Source organism: Schistocerca piceifrons, chromosome 8, assembly GCF_021461385.2.
Source record: "Schistocerca piceifrons isolate TAMUIC-IGC-003096 chromosome 8, iqSchPice1.1, whole genome shotgun sequence".
NCBI lineage: Eukaryota > Metazoa > Arthropoda > Insecta > Orthoptera > Acrididae > Schistocerca > Schistocerca piceifrons.
The window spans coordinates 360,448,570-360,468,556 of NC_060145.1; the positions used below are offsets into that span (position 1 = coordinate 360,448,570).

The window sequence follows — 19,987 nt, forward strand, 5'->3', positions numbered from 1 at the left end:
ATAACCATTATTATGTTTATTTTAATTATACCATCATCAAATTAATAATCAGTAGTGTGATATGCACAAATACTTTAACACAATGATGGAGTTCAGCTATATGCTGGGTGGTTATAATTAAATTGACAGTGTTCCTAATGTTGCAATGTGGGCTGTATACATGCCAGGAGTTGAGATATTGTAAGTATGTTCATTAATAATGTGCTTGCAGAGTATATTGTGGGTGGGGTGATGGGGGGAGGGGGGGGGGGGGGCAAAAAAGTCCCATTTTCTGCCATCAGGTGAAAATATGGCACTGTCAGCAGCCAGAATGTGGTTTGTGCAAAAGGAATGGGGAGGAACAAACAAACACATGATAACCATGGTTCTGGAACGTTTATTAGAAAATGGTCACAAGTTACAACCTTTGTTCAAGATAGTCTACTGACTTAGCAACATGCCGCATTGTAACATGGGACGGTCGACAGTTGCTCACAGCATATTCGTTGTAATCACAGTGATATATCACTGTATGCTATCCTGCATATCAGTAAGAGTCTGGATACATCACTGATGGACACGATGTCCCCACAACCAGCAGTCACATAGATTTGTGTCAGGGGATCTTGAAGGCCACGCATCTCAAAATTGCCGACATATGATGCATTCATTACCAAAGGCTTCTCAAAGCAAATCTTTCACCTTGCAAAAGAAATGTGGTGTCGCCCCAACTTGTATGGAAATAGTGGTGTGAACAAAGCTGTGTTCTTGCAAAGCTGGAATCATGTGTTGCACAAGGAGATTCTTGTAACATGCAGATGTCACTTTACACCAACAAGCCCACAAGTTGTCATCTCCTTGAAGAAAAACAGAATGAGGAGTTTGTGAAACAACACCAGAATATAGTTATACAAGCAATCAATAACAAGGATCACCCACAATTATAAGAATGCAAATCTGGAGTAAAACAAATTAATAAATACACACCAGCAGTAACAAGAGTAGATGAATGAACCAAAGCAGAAACAGGGATATGAGCAGCTATATCTGCAGGAAGTCAAGAAGAGAAAGGAATTTGGGCTCTTGTAGTTACAGCTGCCAAAACAATTAATATGGTTCATTAGACCCTGTTTGGTGAAGAAAGAATAAATAAATCACAGCTATAGCTGCAATAATAAATAGTAATACAAAATGAAATGTGAAAAATCAGTTTGAAGTTGCATTATCTATAACAAATCCACCGCATACTCACTAAACTAAGACTAGTCTTCATTTTCCTATTTAAGGATCTGAATACTTGCTCTAGGACTGCTGAGAGGAATCTCCTTGCCTGTAGCCTATTTCAGTACTGATAAAATCTAATGGAAGCTGTACTATTGTTGTATATATTCTTCAACAAGCTAACATATGTTGGACTGTACCTTTTTCCTTGTTTTCCAATAGCCATCTGCACAGTTTTTGCTGAAATGAAGTCAAAAGTTTCTTCAACATATGTGAATTTTGACAAAATGCTAATGCATACTCATTGCTCCATTCTACAATTTTGTCTATGACTTGCACTGTCCATTGTGCTGTATTCACTTTTATAACCAACTTGTGTCCTTTACTGATTACATTGACGGTATTAAGTTCTGGGTGCCAGATGTCCAAGTATTATGTCCATCATCTCTTTGAATGCAAAGTTACAAAACACTGTTATTGCTGGTCTTCCAGCTAGCATAGGGTACAACAATTATAACACATGAAAATAAAATGTGGAAAATTAAAGAAATCAATCATAAAACAGAATAATGATGTTAAATATGAACAAATATTAAGAATTTAACACACATAAAAGAATATTATAACAATGGCAAATATTTCATTCTTGGCTGGATAAAATGATACCACTGAAAACTACTCATTTCCTTTCACAGAGTTTTGATAACAGTCATGAATTAACGCAAAAAATTGTAACATTCCAGATATCTCATGACGATGTCACCACGGCATCTATTCCTTCTTGTTGTTCATTATCCAGAAAGATAGGATGAATTATGTGGAAACACCAAGTGTAGACAGTCTTATATGCACCATCTAAAACATGGGCAGTGATTGGTAGTGTCAAAGATGATATCCCAAAGATGGATATAAGGGGTCTATCAAATATCCTGCCAATGTGGCAAGACATATATTGGTCAGACAGTGTGTACTGTTGAAGATCATTGCTAAGAACACCAACAGCACGCCAGATTGCCACAGTCTAAAAAGTTGGCAGTTGTTGAACACTACCTGTTGGAATTAGGAGGAGGAAGAGGAGATAAGTGTTTAATGTCCCATCGACAATGAGGTCATTAGAGACAGAGCACAAGCTTGGATTAGGGAAAGATGGGGAAGGAAACTGGTCATGCCCTTTCAAAGGAACCATCCTGACATTTGCCTGAAGTGATTCAGAGAAATCAGGATGGCCAGACGCAGGTCTGAACCAACAGCCCCCTGAATGAGAGTCCAATGTGTTAACCACTACGCAACCTTGCTCATGCCTGTTGGAATTACACAGAGTAGATTATGACCATTCTAAAGTTCTTATAGAGGCTTCTAATTTCTGGGGCTCTGTTATTAAAGAATGTATTGAGATTTGATTAAGAGAATCTCTGATCAAGCATGACAATGGCTATAGCTTTAGTAAGGATTTGGGAACCTGCTATTACCTGTAGTCTGATTATGAAAAGGGAGGAGATATCCCAAAATCAAATGACTTCACAAACAGGTGGAGGAACAGCAGAGGTGCCACCAGTATGCATCCCTAGGTGAACCTAAGACAGAGCACTTTATCAGCAGTTGGAGTGGGGAATCGAGGGATGGGGAGAGGAGACGAAAGCAATGTGCCGCCCCTGAAGTGGTCAGTTTGTCAGTGTACCTGATGATGGCAACAAGGTCACCTGTTGAAATATTGTATCCATTGGACAGTGATATCTGGGCAGTTCACTTGTGAACTGTTTCATAAGAAGTAAGCTGGGAGAAGCTTAAGAACTGCATAACATTTTGTGCTACTGCCTAAAATGGAAGGTAATACTCCATCAAAAACAAGGGATGCCCTTCCATTAAACCTGATTTGCCTTATATTAAAATGTATTTTGCAGATACAAATAAACCACATAACTGGAAGTGCCCTCTTGCTAGAGTAGGAATCCAAACGGATATCTTTTTGTATCTGGAGTATTCCAATTTCCTAACTGATACCCATTACAGCCTTTTGTACCAGAATATGAAATTACTGTCTGAACCATCCACATTTCGATACGTATGCCACAATATGGTGCATGGTGGAGTGTAGCTTCATTTACTTTCCTGTTCTACTCACAAACAGAGCAAGGGTAATATAACTGTCTAGATACCTCCATATGAGCCACAATTCCTCTTATCTTATTGTCATGATCCTTATGTAAAATGTACAATGAGGCCGTAGAATCATTCTGCAGCCAGTTCCAAGTGCCGGTTTTCTAAATTTTCTCAACAGTGTTCTGCAAAAACAATGTTGTCTGCCCTACAGGGATTCCCATTTGAATTCACAAAACATCTCCATGACCAACTGGTACAAAATTTAGCAGCTCAGCTCTGAAGTGCTTCAACGTCTTCCTTTAATCAAACCTGGTAGGATCCCAAACACTCTAACAGTATTCAAGAATGAGTAGTGTTAGTGTTATATATGTGGTTCTTTTATAGGCAAGCCATATTTTCTTAAAATTCTTCCATGAAACTGAAGTCAAGTATTCATCTTCCCTACTACTGCCCTTACATGCTCGTTCCATTTCAAGTTGCTTTGAAATGTTACACCTCAATATTTAACAGACATGACTGTGTCAAGCAGCATGCTACCAATGCTCTATGTAATGGAATTTTTTTCCTACTCATCTGCATTAACTCATTTTTTTTCTACATTTAGAGCAAGCTGCCATTGTTTATAACATCAAATAGAAATTTTGTCTAAGTCATCTTTTATCCTCCTACAGCCACTCAATGACAGCTTCCCATCCACCATAGTACCATTAGCAAACAGCTACAAATTGCTACTCACCTTGTCCGTCATTCCATCAAGGTATATAGAAGGACAAGAGGGTACTCTCATACTTCCCCGGACATCCTTGATGATACCTTTGTCCCTAATGAACACTTGCCATCAATGACAACATACTGGGTTCTATTACTTAAGAAGTCTGCGAACCACTCACACATCTGAGAACTGTTCCATAAGCTCATACCTCGTTAATAGTCAGCAGCGGGTGGCCATGTCAAACACTTTCCGAAAGACTAGTAATGTGGTATCTGCCTGTTATCCTTCATCCACGGTTCACATGATATCAAGTGAGAAAAGGGCAAGCTTGAGTTTCATATGAGCGATGCTTTCTGCATCCAGGCTTATTTGTAGACAGGAGCTTTTCCACTTCATGGAAATTTATTACATTCAAACTCAGAATATGTTCAAGAATTCTGCAGCAAGCTAGTAAGTAAGGGGCCAATGTTGTAGAGTAGTCTTTGTAAAACTGAACTGCGATTCCATCCAGATCTGACAGCTTATTTGTTTTCAATACTCTCACTTGCTTCTCTGCACCAGGGATACCTATATTACTATGCCCTCCATACATGCATCTGTGCGATGCTCGAATGATTGTATGTTTGTACAATCCTCCTGTGTTAACGATTTCTTGAGCTATAGATAGGTATATGTATTTTATATGGAAATTATTTTTACTTGTAGTATTGTGATTCTAAATTTCACTCTTATTATTAACAAAAACACCATTAGCAGTAAAAGTATTGGCCTTTCTGTAAATGTTGGAATTACAAGTCCCAGAAGAGGCTTCTGTAAGATGTTTGGGTTTTCAACGTAACACGTGATTTCTGCACATATCATTAAACCTCAGTGGCCCACGACAGTGGCCATGTGCGTGTGAATTGTGCTTGCATGTGCATGTGCATGTGCTTTTTGTGTGTGTGTGTGTGTGTGTGTGTGTGTGTGTGTGTGTGTGTGTGTGTGTCATACTATTGTCATTATTCCATTCTGAATTTTCTGTTCTTTGAAATGATGTTTTATGATTGTGAGTGGTATTTAAAATACTGTGTACACCTGATTATTTTTGTATGGATTATGCAATTTGTGTATTATTTGTGCATCAAAGAAAAAAGATGTGCAATATTTTTCTCTAGCAAACAGCAACCAACAACTTGTCACACAACAATAGGTGCCACTTCTGTTGTTCAAATGACTGCTGCTTGACAACAGAGACCCATTTCCCTTCTCATCGGCCAGCCTGTCCTGTGTAAATCAAAAACAATTTCTATTTCTGACTTTAATTGGCAGGTAAGTGTCAACAGAGCAAGTTAAAAGGGATTTATAAAAAGAGACAATGGAGAAGTGAAAGAAGCATGAGTTGATTTTAAAACAAAAATTAGAATTAACTGAAAGGTTTGAGAAAGGTGAAACTGCTGCAAAACTAAATGTTGACTATGATATCATGCACTGTCATTAAAACGAATAAGCAGATAATAAAGGATTTTGTCACGAAACGTGATTCTAGTTCTGGATCATCTACACAAAAAAACATGAAGAGATCTACATTTGATGAGTTAGATCAGGGCTTCACAACATACGTGCTCGCGGAGCAAGCTGAGAGCAGCAAGGCGCGAGCACGTAGCAGCGCGAGCACGCTACCCCCACTACCGGACCAGAGCGGAGAGTGGGGAGAGTCACGTGGGGCACACAACAGCTGCCGCCAGTCAATGTAAATCCGCGGCCACCTGCAGGGATATCACTCACGAATTATTACTGCGACAAATGAAACAAATAAAGGAGAATGTACACATGCCACATAATTTTATTAGCTTAGTGTATGCCTCTACATTCGCATTAATTTGTGAACTGTTACACAATAAAAGGTGTCACTGAAGTGTGGGATTCTCGGTTATCTTGTACTTTCTGCCCTTTACAATTGCGTCTATGTTCGGAGTAATTGTTCTTGTGCATTTTAGGCGCAGCGTGCAGTTTAAATTTCGATCAGACAATGCATTTCTCAGGCGCGTATTCTTACATTTCATTGCAGAGAACAGTTGTTCACAAACATACGTGGAACCGAACATTGATATTATTGTAGCCGCCAGTTTGTGCAAACGAGGAAATCTATCCTGAGGGAAGTGTCTGTAGAATTCCAAAATGTTTTTCTTGTTCTGAAATTTGTGTCTGTAGTCTCTGTCACACTGCAGGTCAATAATTTCTTGCTGCAGCTCAGGACGAATCTCTTAAATATTCGCTGAATATGGAGAAAACAGATCAAAATCACTGTCTAGTGCTGTCGGATCTTGAAAGTGCTGATCAACTAAACTATGTGAATAATGTTCACAGTCTTTGTGAACATCTTGCATGGATGATAATTTAGGAAAATGAGCTAGGTTCCTGTTTCCAGCTGTCTCACCCAAAGTGTCAATTTCATTTTAAAAGCTCGTATTCGATCTATGAAATGAGTAATTAGCAGATCTTTACCTTGTAGTGAAATGTTCAAAGCATTCAGATGGCTAGTTAAATCTGCTAAGAACGCGAGATCACATTCAAACGTGCGCGTGCACTTCCCCTCCCTCCCCATTCCTCCACCTTGCACCTGCTCGCGAGCACGTGCCTGAGCAGACGCGAGTACTCGCGCTCAAAACCGGCCAGTTGTTAAGCACTGAATTAGATGCTGCTCTTTTCCTGTGGTTTAGCCAAAAACAAGCAGAAGGTTTCATTTTCATGTGTAATGAATGCCATAAAAGGATTTTTTCATGAAGTTCTAGAGTTAGAGGGGCAATTTAATGCCTCATCTGGATGGCTAATCAGATTCATAATGTTATGTTACTGTGCAAGGAGAGCAGTTTAGTTCAAATGTTACAGCAGCTGATTCCTTCTGGGAAGAGTTCTAGAAATTTATGGAAAAAGAGAATTTCACACCAGACCAAACTTATAATGCAAATGAAAGTGGTCTGAATTGGAAATGCTTACCAACCAGAACCCTTGCTTTTAAGAGCAAAGTTCGTGCTGCTGGATATAAGTTTTCTAAAGAACATATTACAATTTTGTGCACCACTAATGCTTCTGGGAATTAAAAAGTGAAACTGCTAGTGACTGGAAAATAAAAAAAAAAAAAATAAATAAATAACGTGTTCAAGGATATTGCAGATAAGGATATCCCAGTGCATTACTATGATCAAAAACAAGCATGGATAGTGAAATTTTCAAAAACTGGTTCCACACACATTTTGTACAGTACAGTGATTTCTAGTGAGAAAGGATGGCTACAGAATGCTGTTCTATCTTCCTAATGAGAGGGTTCTCATATTTGGTGATGGTATCATTGTAACTAAATTTTTAGCTACTAATATGACTGCCATTATACAGCCAATGGACCAAGGCTTAATTGCATTGGTAAAATAGCACTACTAGGCTGGCCAACTGAGAATGCTAGTTGACGAGAATGATTTGGTAATGTTCTGGAGAGTTGACAATTCTAGATGCCATACATGGGATTTCTGATGCCTGGCAGGAAGTCAAGCCACATACACCAGTTCAATAATGGAGAAAAATTCTTCCAGGTATAAAAGCAAGTGATTTTCATGGTTTGAGTGAGAAGACACAACAACCGCACAAATAACAAATTGCTGATGAAGGAAAGTTGAATGAGTGGCTGAAGATCAACACTTGTGACCCCAGCTTCCACAACATGAGTGACACTGAAATTGAGACTACTGTTTCACAACAGAACAAATAAGAGGACAGTGAATGAGAAAGTGGGGACAAAGAAAGTAAACTAGTCAGTCATTGTGCTTCACTATAATGATGTTGTTGCTGCAAGAAAACTTTGAAATGCTATGTGGAAAAGCGTCAACAACTCTCAGAAGCAAACCAACATCACAGACTATTTTAAGAAATAAACAGGACTACAGCGCCTATGCACATAGCTTCGATAAAATTTTGAACAAAGAATGCATGTGTGAAAATATCTCGATTATTCCTGTTTTTCAGTTACCCCAAATAATCAGAAGTATACAGCATTTTTTATCCTGATTTCAAATCTGATTTGAGTTTTTCTGTACAATGTCAAATTTATGAACAAATCACTTCTGTAATCACATTTTTCCTATAATGTGGATTTTTTAAAATTAAAGTAAAAATAGATTATTTATTTTGCAGCCTTGTATAGAACCACCACACACTTCATTAAAGTCGACAATCATGTGTGTTCACTTTAAAATGCTGATAATTATTACAAAAACACAGCACATTCATAGCAATTTAATTTCCCTTTGTTGTTGTCATGGCATCAAGTTTTTTTATGACATGGAGCAAAACTTCTCTTCATTGATTGTCTCCCTTCACCGATGCCATCTCTCTTAGCATAAAACAACAGTCAACCATAGCCATAATGTTTGCATTCTGTTTTCCCTTCTATCTCGTTCCCATCTCCCTGGTGTCCTGGTAAAACAATTCTCCCTGTTTTTCACTCACACAGTCAAGGTTCACAGGGGGAAAAAATCAATATGTGAATGTAGAAAACTAAGCTTCATGCTTAAGTTACATCCTAATTTCATGGAAATCTGCAACATTGTTTCACCAAGGGGTTATAGTTTGGATGTTTGTTGCAGCCCAAAAATATGGCCACTACTTCTGTGGATTCAATGCACTTTCAAATAAATTGTCTCTCACTAAACGTCTTATCTGCAAACCCACAAAGATCCCTTCTTTATGTTTCTCACGTGATACATGTGGAAATCTTGTTACCAAGTACCGGAAGCAGTCATAATCTTTTCAAGTGGTTTAGTGGACTGTTTCATTAATGCAAGCTTGATGTGAAGAGATGGTGATAGTATCCTGCTTGATTGAACACTTAGTTCATTTATTGTAGTCGGTGAATTGGGTTGTTCTTTTGGGCCAGTTAGTCACCTTCCAATGCCTGTCTTTCGCTTGTCTGCACCAATCACAAATGAAACACAGCAGTTTTATTTAGATTACTGACCAAGTGACATACCACAATCATTCAAACTCCAACATATTGTCCAAGAATGTTTTTCATGGCTCAAGTATTTCAACACAGCTTTGAGGTTTTCTTAGGGTGTACTGAGTGTATGGTATATCTTATGTGGTGCATCTGAGAGGCATTTCAGCCCTCCACCAACATAAAAAATGATTCACAATTGGTGGGCTAGTAAGAGGGAACTAAAAAAAAGAGGAAGACTACCTGTGTCAATAGAGGATTGAATGCAAGATGGTCAAAACTATAAATGGGCGTATTGAAATGGATTCAAGGACACTGTCAAAATGGCTTTTTAATTAATACTAAAATGATTCAAATACACACTCATAAACTAGCGCAACAGTGGAACTTAATCGACTTTAAGGGAAGAGTTGGTTGGTGCAACTGGTTTATGAAGCATCATGGACTTAGCATACGAAACAAAACCAATATATCTCAGAAAATGCCACAAGAGTATGTAGAGAAAATATTATCTTTCCTTTGCTTTATCATTCAAAATCAAAAGAAAACCAGTATGGAACTAAGCCAAATAGCAAATATGGACAGAAATTCTCTGACATTTGATGTGTCAAGTAATAGAACTGTTGCCATGAAAGTTGCTAAAACTGTAACTATAGAAACAAGTGGACATGAAAAAACGCACTACATAGTTGTTCTTTCATTTTCCACAGATGGTACTAAACTTAATCCAATGATCACTGTCTAATGCAAAACAATACCAACAGGTGGCATTGTATATGTTGTAACACTTCTGCCACTAAATGTAACTGGGTTTTCTCTTTTGATGCTAGTCAATTGTCAGGATGAGCATTACTGCAAAGGGCATTTGATTCCAAAGCATTATGTCAGGGTGAAAATAATAAATAAATTAATTTTTCTCTCTTAACAACATGTGGGCAGGGTGGGTTCTTCCTTGGCTCGGGTATGAGGTAGAATGAAACAGCATTTTTACATAAGATAACTTTTATTGAAGATTTGTACAACTGTTCCCTTACTCAATGTTCTGGCTCGGAGAGCGGCAGCTGTGTCGTTTGCGAAGCCTTCTGCTGTGGCAGCAGCGGCATCTGATTACGCCTGGCGGTGTGTATCTCGTGTCGCCGTCTCGCCCAGTTGACTGGAGATGCGCATCATGCGGTGGCCCGTTTAATTATTGAGAGCAAAGTCGTGCATCGGACGGTGATACCTTGGATGTGGCGTCCCAGTGTTTCTCTTCTCTAAGCAGTCGCATGTGTCAGTGTTGTGCGTCGGCCAGCGAAGCGGTGCTGCAGGGGAAGGCCAGTGTCCCGGACTCGAACAATGGACTCCCGCTTGCCAATCTTCGGCTGTCAGATCTTCATCCCAGCTCACAGGTGACTGCTGATGTGAGGCCGTCTCCTTCCCGTCCTCACAAGTCACCCGGGTACGTAAAAATCAGACTTCAAATACTTCTTAACTTCTGTCTTCTGGCGCCGAGGTTGCTGCTTGCTATTCCATTACAGCCGCGGACTTGGTGCGTCTGTGTATGATGAAGTCTTTTCTTGCATGATGGTCTTCAGCACCGAAACTGACTGAAAACTACTGCTACTCTTCTTCTCTTCTTCCTCTTTTTGTCGGGCCCACTGCATCTCACATATTTATTCACTTCAGTTCACTGGAGGTGAACGACTTCACGGTCATTGCCTCTTCTGTGACATTGAAAAGCTTCTCAAAGAATCTCCTTAATGTCGGTCATTGGCTCTTGGAATGTAGGCGAGGGCCTTTGATATCTGACAACTGAGAAACACGTGAGCCGGTCATTGCCTCTTCTGTCACATTGAAAAGCTTCTTGAAGAATCTTCTTAACGTCGGTCATTGGCTCTTGGAATGTAGGCGAGGGCCTTTGCTCACATGTGACAACTGAGAAACACGTGAGCGGGTCGGGCGATGCCCTGATGGCTGAATGGACAGCGTCCGCTTATGTGGGGAGGGTGATGGCTTCTTCTGAACTTGCTGACTTCACGGTCATTGTCTCTTCTGCTCTGCCCACTGTTTCACAGTGCGTAATTCTTCTAAACTAAACTAAGTTTTTCATTTATTTTCTAATTTCTACTTCACTTTGATTTCACTAATTTATTTACTTATCTTAAGTGCCACTCAACAATGTACATGACAAGGGTTGGATGGAGAAGGCTGGTTTGAAATTATGGATTAACAGAATGTGGGAGAGAAGGAAAGGTGCTTTACTGAATATGAGTTCTCTTCTTGTACTAGATTAGTTAGAGTTAGTAATCACTTAAACAATTATGTGAAAGAGAAATTGAAACAGGGAAATACAGAGCTTGCTGTTATTCTGGTAGGACTGTGTCAATAGATAGACCATTTGAAGAGGGTATGAGAGAGGAATGGAACAAACGAATGATGGATGAAATTAAACATGAATTCATACCAAAGGGAGCTTTAAAATGACCTACAAACAAACAAGTGTGTTAGTGGATAAAACAGTTATGGTCTAGAGTGAGAGATGACATCATTCTTAAATATTTCATGAAGTGCAGCATAAGTCACGCTCTCGGTGGTAGCAAAGACCATCTTATATATGATGACAATAATGACGACAAAGAGGAGGAGGAGGAGGAGGAGGGGGGGGGAGGAAGTAGTAGAAGAAGGTTCAGATGTTGATATTCGGGGATTTTAAAGGTCACTTCAGTTTTATAGCCTAAGGATTTTGTTTAGTCTGTGGTTGCAGTCTAATAATAAAAATTCCAGAAATGTTATTTCTTAAAAAACTGCTGAAAAATTAAGATGCGTCTTCTAGTCCGTAACATCTTATAGCCTGTAACATATGGCAGCTGAATTATGTATAAGTGATAACTTTTAGAAAGTTATTCTCTATCATCATCGTCTTACCTCACCAGCAACTGCTGAAAATGGCACAGCCTAATACTCTACATGAGAATAGCCTAGTGGTTAATGCCAATCCCATCAATGTCAAGACAACTACCAACTCGGCTATGGCAAGTAGCGTTACATTGCCAGCTGAAACTGATATTAAACAGAATCCAATATTATAACCTATAGTTCTATTGCTGAAGTTAATACCATGAATTTTAATCCCATAATTGATCCAGATACAATGATTTCCAGACCCAAGATACAATGATTTCTAGCCCCATTGTCAGAGTAGATAATGTAACATCAGTCCTAACAACTGGATCTGTTACTACAGAACAAGATTCTCTTGCATTGATTTTGCAAAAATTAGAGAGCACATATACTGACTTTTCAACACTAAAAAACAACAACAAATTTTTATGTGAAACTAGATCAAAATAGTCTGAAGCTTGCAGTGAAACAAGTAGTGTCATGTGTAGTACATATATCTGCTGAGCCTAAAAGCAAAACAGAGGAATTTCTAAAAGAATAGGGTAATCAGATAACTGAAAAATTCGAAATAGAGCTAAGGAATGTGATACATCAGACTGTCACTGATGTATGTGCAACCTGTCAAGTGCGAATTTAGTTCCATGAGGTAAACGTTGCCTCAAAATCTGTCCAAATGGCAACAACAGGTTCAAGATAAATTAACTAGCCAAACTGATTGTGTGAAAAAGGAATTAAAAGCTGTAAAAGGGCAAATTGGTGATAACATGTCACACATGCAGCTCAAGTAGATCGGGTCACTGGCCACTATTCTTAGAATCCATAATATTACTCTCCAATAACAGGAGCAATATTGCCACTCCTACCTGGCAGAAACATACAGAATTGTTAGATGAAAAAAATTTGCAGAAATTTTCATCTGCTTGAGTTACTGAAAATTTATCAGAATTCAAGTTTGGGTGAAGCAAGATCAAATTCCTAAATCAAGTAATTTCATCTGAGGGTATAAATTCCAATCCTGAGAAATTATATTATGAAAAGGAGTTGCCACTCATGATACAGTGGAGGTGCTGAGTCACAGATAAGAACAACAAAAAGTCTGTCACAAATAAGCTTTCGGCCAGTATGGCCTTCGTCAAAGACAGACAGCAGACACACACACTCTCATGCAAACGCAACTCTCACGCACACGACTGGAGTCTGGCAATTGAAGCCACACCACTTGTGTGGTTTCATCTGCCAGAGACTGCAGTCGTGTGTGTTGTATGAGTCGTGTTTGCATGGTGTGTGTGTGTGTGTGTGTGTGTGTGTGTGTCTGATCTATTATTGCCGTAGTGGCTGAAAGCTTATTTGTGACAGACGTTTTGTTGTGCCTATCTGTGACTCCACTATATGGTGAGTAGCAACTTTCCTTTTCATAATATTGTTGCATTTCATCCTGGATTTTCCATTGTTTAATCGTGAGAAATTGAGTGCTATTAAGAACTTTCTGTTCCCAAGAAACAATCAACAGCTGAAAGCCTTTATAGGGTTATGTTTATGTTTTTAGGCAACTTGTGCCACATCAGTCATTGAATAGCTATGCCTTATTAGGCCTTTTAAAGAATAGTCTGCGGTACAGGACAGAACGTGAGGAGGACTTTTGGGGCTACAAAGTGTGTGTTCATTCACTCTGACATATTGCATCATCCCAACAAATCAAAAGACTTTTGCCTTGCCTCCGACACCTTATTTTAAACCTATTCTATGCAAAGGAAAATATGAAATAAGGAAATGAGCTTCGCCTGTAGGACCCTGTCTGAGTATGAATGAGGATATTCTGCACCTGAAGTACAGATCTTGTCTGGGCTTTAAAAAAGTTAACTATTATTTGTTTGGAAGACATGTCAAGGTTTACTTTTATCACTGAGCCTTCAGTTTCTTACTGTTATGTAAAACTGCTGTATAATCATCTTACCCATTGGTCAATGTTTCTTTAGTCATATACCTTTGATATTGTTTACGTAAAATGAAGTGACTAAATCATTGCTGACACCTTATCACAGTGCATGCATGTGTATTCCGCCACCTATCAAAATGCTCTTGTATGGCATACTCATTATGTATGGTGCAAAAAAGTGCTGCAGGAAATTGACCTTACATCACTATTTCCCAAATATGTAGTAATGCACACAACACATTCCAAAAAGTCTCTACCTTGCCAAAAGGCAAAACCTTTGAACTTGGGCAGTAAGACAGAATTGCATACAATATTACCTAAAGAATCTTTGAGAATGGTTTGTATTGATCTTTCAGCACTACTACCTTCCATCCATGGGGCTGTTAAATATACTGTTGGCTTATATGATGTCTTTTCTAAATATCTTAAGCTCTGTGCAGTGAAATCAGCTGCTGCCACACCAGTCATTAGGAGAATAGTAAATGAAAATATCCCTATGGTAGGCAAGTTTCAATCAATTTTGTCAGACAATGGGCAATTTCACTTGTCACAAATATAGGTAAACTTGAAAGATCAGAAGATTAAGCAAATATTGGTCCCACAGTTCAACCCACAAGCCAATCCCATGGAACAGATCTTTTGTGAGTTCAATCACTTTATGACGACTTACACACCTCATAAACAAATGAAATGGGTAGAATTTCCAAGCGTATTCGAAGAAATAGTGAATAATTTTCCTATGCACCCTACTTCACACACTCCGGATGATTTACTGAAATGGGAAAGAAAAGAATCAGTGGCTGAAACCCATTCCACATATGCCATGAGCAGAGGAAAGCCTGCAAGAAAGTTAAAACAAGGGCTGACTTCTATCACGGAAAATACTACTCTACAAAAGGAACAGTATGACAAGAGGCTGGGTAGAATGCAGGTATACTCTGTAGGTGAGAAAGTGATGTTGAAAACTCACTACAAACCTTCACTATTATTAAGAAAGAATAAGAAATGGCAATTGGTACCTATGAGACTATTCCAGATAATCCAAATTCCCCACAAAGCTCGTTACCTACGACCCATCTGACTATGAGTAAAATTAAAGGTCAGTACCCTCACAAGACTTGGGAAGTATTTCCAATAACTGAATGCATATACTGACTGAACCTATAAAATAGGATGAGCATAGGCTTTAGTTATAGAACTGTGCTAGTTACATGGAGTATAATCTTCTGCTTAGTTAATAATGTTAAGAAATTGGGAACATACATTACCACAACACACTAAGTTTTAGTTTTTGTAGAAGAAATGCCTGGCTGCAAGTACGAAAGATTGTATATCTAATCCATATGCAAATGGTATTGGTGTAGCAACAGGAGCAAGAACATAGACGACTAGTCTCCCATTTAAATAAAAACATACACTTGATGTGTCAGAGAAGAATGTTTTTGTAGTATGACCATTGCAACCTTAGGGTTAGTATTGCTTAAGGGCAGCAGCGTCAATGGACATGACCCGTTTACTACGCAGGTAAAAGCAGTTTGGTCATAAGTCTATTGGTTAAGAGGTGATGAAAAATTAATGACGTCCTACAAGGTATGAAAGTGTTTTGCATAATATGTGAATGAGTGTATGTAAGGACTTCACACGCAACACAGATAGCCAGCCAAATACTATGTCCTTACAATACAAGCACCTAAATGACAGAGTTAGTAATCAGAAAGTTTAGGCAAAAGACTATATTATAAGCCTTTTTGTCATCTACATCTAAGATCTAAGGTAAATGTGTTAGCCTGTAATTCAAGGATTTTATTTAATCATCAGGTATCTGAATCTGTCATGTGATTTTAAAGCTGATGAGCAAAATGCAATAAGCTGTTTGAGTCTGGAACTTAAGCATTTAAGGTGACCAATATTGACTCTTTGAGAGTTGCTTTCCTTTAGAACATTACTAGCAGTAATGGGCAGCCCGGGTGGCTGACTAGTGGGATAAGGATATCATGTAGAACAAAGCGGGAATTATATCAAAATGTTAGAAGTAGTCAGAATCAAGCTACAGTAGCCCATTAAAAACAGTATTGTAAGGTGCTTAAAAATGTTATTAGGAAGGCAAAGAGTATGTGGTATGCAAATAGAGTAGCTAATTCTCAGGATAAAATTAAAACCATATGGTCAGTTGTGAAGGAAGTGTCTGGTCAGCAGTACAAGGTCAACAATATAAAGTCAGATCGCAGTAAAAATATTTCTGTTATTGATAAATCAGATATATGTACAGTATTTAACAATCATTTTCTGAGCATTGCTAGTGAGTTAAATAAAAATTTAGTTTCTACAGGAAATCATATAACTTTCTTGGCAAATGCCTTTCTGAGATTGATGTCTGAAATACTCCTCTGTGATACAGACAAGAGGGAGATTGAGTCAATAATTAAATCACTGAAGACTAACGACTCTCATGGTTATGATGGAGTGTCTAGCAGAATATTAAAGTACTGTGCTGCACATGTCAGCCCTGTATTTATCCATATTTGTAATTTTTCCTTTAGAAATGGTCAGTTTCCTGAGCAATTAAAGTACTCAATAGTGAAGCTGCTTCATAAAAAGGGAGAAAGGGATAATGTAGATAATTTTAGACCTATTTCTATGCCATCAGCGTTTGCAAAAGTTATTGAAAAGGCTGTGTATGTAAGGATAATTGATCATTTTATGTCATACAATTTGCTATCAAATGTACAGTTCAGCTTTAGAAGTCATTTAACAACTGAAAATGCTATATTCTCTTTCCTCTGTGAGGTAATGGATGGGCTAAACAGGCGTATTTTTTGATTTAACTAAGGCATTGCTCCAGAAGTTGAACCATTAGGGAATACAGGGAGTAGCTCACAATTGGTTCATCTCTTACTTTAGCAACAGGCAGCAAAAGGTCATTACTCACAATGTTGATAACGGCTGTGATGTGGGATCTGAGTGGGGTACTGTCAAGTGGGCCTGCCCCAGGATCAGTGTCGGGGCCACTCCTGTTCCTTATTTATATAAATGATATGCCCTTGAGTATTACGGGTAACTCTAAAATATTTGTGTTTGCTGATGACACTAGCTTGGTAGTAAAAGATGTTGTGTGCAACATTGGCTCAGTTTCAAATAGTGCAGTACATGACCTCAGTTCATGGCTTGTAGAAAATAAACTAACATTAAATCACAGTAAGACTCAGTTTTTACAGTTTCTAACACACAATTCAACAAAACCTGACATTTTAATTTCACAGAACGGGCATATGATTAGAGAAACTTAACAGCTCAAATTTCTAGGTGTTCAGGTAGATAGTAAGCTGTCATGGAAAGCTCACATTAAGGATCTTGTTCAAAGACTTAATACTGCCATTTTTATTATTCGAACGGTATGAGAAGTGAGTGATACTTTGACACGAAAATTAGTCTACTTTGCTTATTTTCATTCGCTTATGTTGTATGGTATTATATTTTGGGGTAACTCTTCCCATTCTATAAGGATATTTTTGGCTCAGAAATGGGTGGTTCGGGCAATAAATGGTGTGAGTTCACGAACCTCTTGTCGACCTCTGTTCACGAGTCTGGGTATTTTGACATTGGCCTCTCAATATGTATATTCCTTTTTGTTGTTTCTTGTTACCAATATTAGTTTATTCCCAAGAATAAGCAGCTTTCACTCGGTTAATACTCGGCAGAAATCAAACCTGCATTTGGATCAGACTTCCTTAACTCTAGTGCAAAAAAGTGTGCAGTATACTGCTGCATCCATTTTCAATAAGCTGCCACTCAAATTCAAAAATCTTAGCAGTAATCCACACGCTATCAAATCAAAACTGAAGAGTTTCCTCTTGGGTTACGCTTTCTGTTCTGCTGAGGAGTTCCTTGAAAAATTAAACTGATTCTTATTGTATTGCTGATAGTGTTTACTTAACTTATGGGCTGACTTTTTTCAGGTTCATGAACATTTATTTTTATCTGTTATTACTTTTATGTTGTAATTTCATGTACTGACACGTTCCATGACCTTGGAGATTTGTTTCTCAATTTGGTCCTACGGAACTTGACGTGTAAATAAAAAAATAAACACACTCAAATGAGCATAGATACTGAAGATTTCTGATGATGGAATGACTGTCATCCAGGTAAATGTTGAAGGAATATTTTTGTAATAGATGATGATGAGATAAACTCCTTGGCTACAGGAGAGCCATGCAATAAAGACTTTTACAGCCACAAGATCATCAAATGATGTGTGGATAGTGTATTACCTAAATGATTTAACTAATTGTTCACTGTGTTGGAAATTACATAAAATTTGTCAACCACATGGTGATGAGAGAGGCCATGAATAAAATTAACTGTATTGCCAATAAGAGTACAACACAGGATATCGCTCCAAAATTGGAATAATAATGCAGCAACGGCAAAGAATTTCCATTTATTTATCTTAAGAATTACCACTTCTACATACGTGTGTATGTATATACATATATATGTAGTAGCAGTAAGTTTTGTCAGGTGCAATAGCTATTAGCTATCTTATATAGTGCAAGCAAAGGAAGAGACAAAGTAATGTCATATGGCAAGCACTCTAGAAACATTCTGATATATGCTTTTTGTGCTAAAAAAAACTGTTACACCAGTTTTCAAGATCAGAGGACTAATGTAAAACAAGTCTCAAACTCATGAAATTTTTCTTTTCCTTTTACAACGGAGTTTATGTGAATTTTACTACATGTCTATGATGTTTGGACTTATTACTTGCATGATTATGGTACTACTCACAGCATGACTAAAGCAATCATGACTGACTGATCTGTGATGCAAAATGTTACTCATTTATTCTGCTCTACTAGGAACAATTGATAGGAACACTATCTCTAAAAAAATTGTGTTTCTGTAAAATGAGAACGAGATATGCAGCAAATCTGTAAATGTGCAAGTTGTTGTGATGAAATGCATTAGATACATCAGTAACTATATTCTAATCGTATTTCTCATTAGTGAGGCTTAGAAACATGTATGTAAAACAATATGTAAATAAGGCAAGGTGGAGAGGAATTACAGTAGTAATTATGTTCAAGCAACCAGTACTCAAATGGACTTGAAAAGCTAACAGTGTAACTAGCATCCAAGAGACAACTGATATTATGGTAAAATTTGCTGCTGAAATGAGCAGACACCAAACTGCACAAGTGTTTCATGCAATCTGGTCATTACCACTGACTAGTGTAGTGTTTCGGGATATTTGTAAACATCTCAACACACCATTGGAAAGCTGTTGACAAGAGATGCTTGTGAGTAAGTTGAATAAGAATAAATGTAGTGGGAAAGGGAAACTGTGTGTTTTCCTTTCTTGTATGCAGTGAAAGTGGAGCAGTGGTGGAGCCGGCGAGAAGGGGACCAGTAAAAATGGTATTACAACCACTGGTTTTCTGGGAGTCATTTGTGCCATTGTACAGCAAGTGCCTGAATTCAAGGGCCATGGAGTAAACGACACACCAGCAAGAACATAATGAACAATAGAACAGCAGTAGTTGTTTATCTGTTTTTGCTCTCTCAGGTCATAAAGTACACATGTACGGACATTTTTGAATGTACTCAAGTGAAAGATATTACCGTAGCAATGTTTGTTGTGTTGTTAAAAGAAATAGTGAAAATGTTGGGCAAAATATACCCCTGGTTGTGACAAATATGGCTATTTATTTAGAAGCGCAGTAGAGAGAACTTGCAGAATCATTCCAGGGATCTTCACCACAGTTGATTCGACAAGGAGATGGCATGGAAGGATCCGGACCACCAAACAACTACTATGAGAAGAGAGGATAAAGGTAATAATACTTTCAGCTAGCGGTGTATTAGGGTCAGCAAAATATTGCCATGTTTTATCAGCCAGGGACGCAACTTCTCGATAGTGCTGGTATAAGACCCACCACAAATCCTACAAAATATACATCAGCAGGAGAATGAGCGAAAAATACACCCCATGTGGTGACCCTGGAAAATGCGAACAGAGAATGCACCAGCAAGTGCAGAAAATTGATTTGAGTCAGAATTACGACTTCAAAGAATAGAAGACAGAGAAGTTGCCCCTGACAACCACTAATCAACAACAGTGCCTAATAACACACATAACAAGAAACCAAAAATAATTCAGAGCCTCTTTTAATGAACTGTCTGAGAAAGATTA

The 19,987-nt window shown here is 38.2% G+C and overlaps 1 protein-coding gene across 2 annotated transcripts in view; it reads right to left on the reverse strand.

Moving 5' to 3' along the window:
- The window catches only part of LOC124711563 (zinc finger protein 726-like), a 167,093-nt gene that overhangs the window by 76,999 nt on the left and 70,107 nt on the right, over positions 1-19,987 (reverse strand). The window lies entirely within an intron of this gene.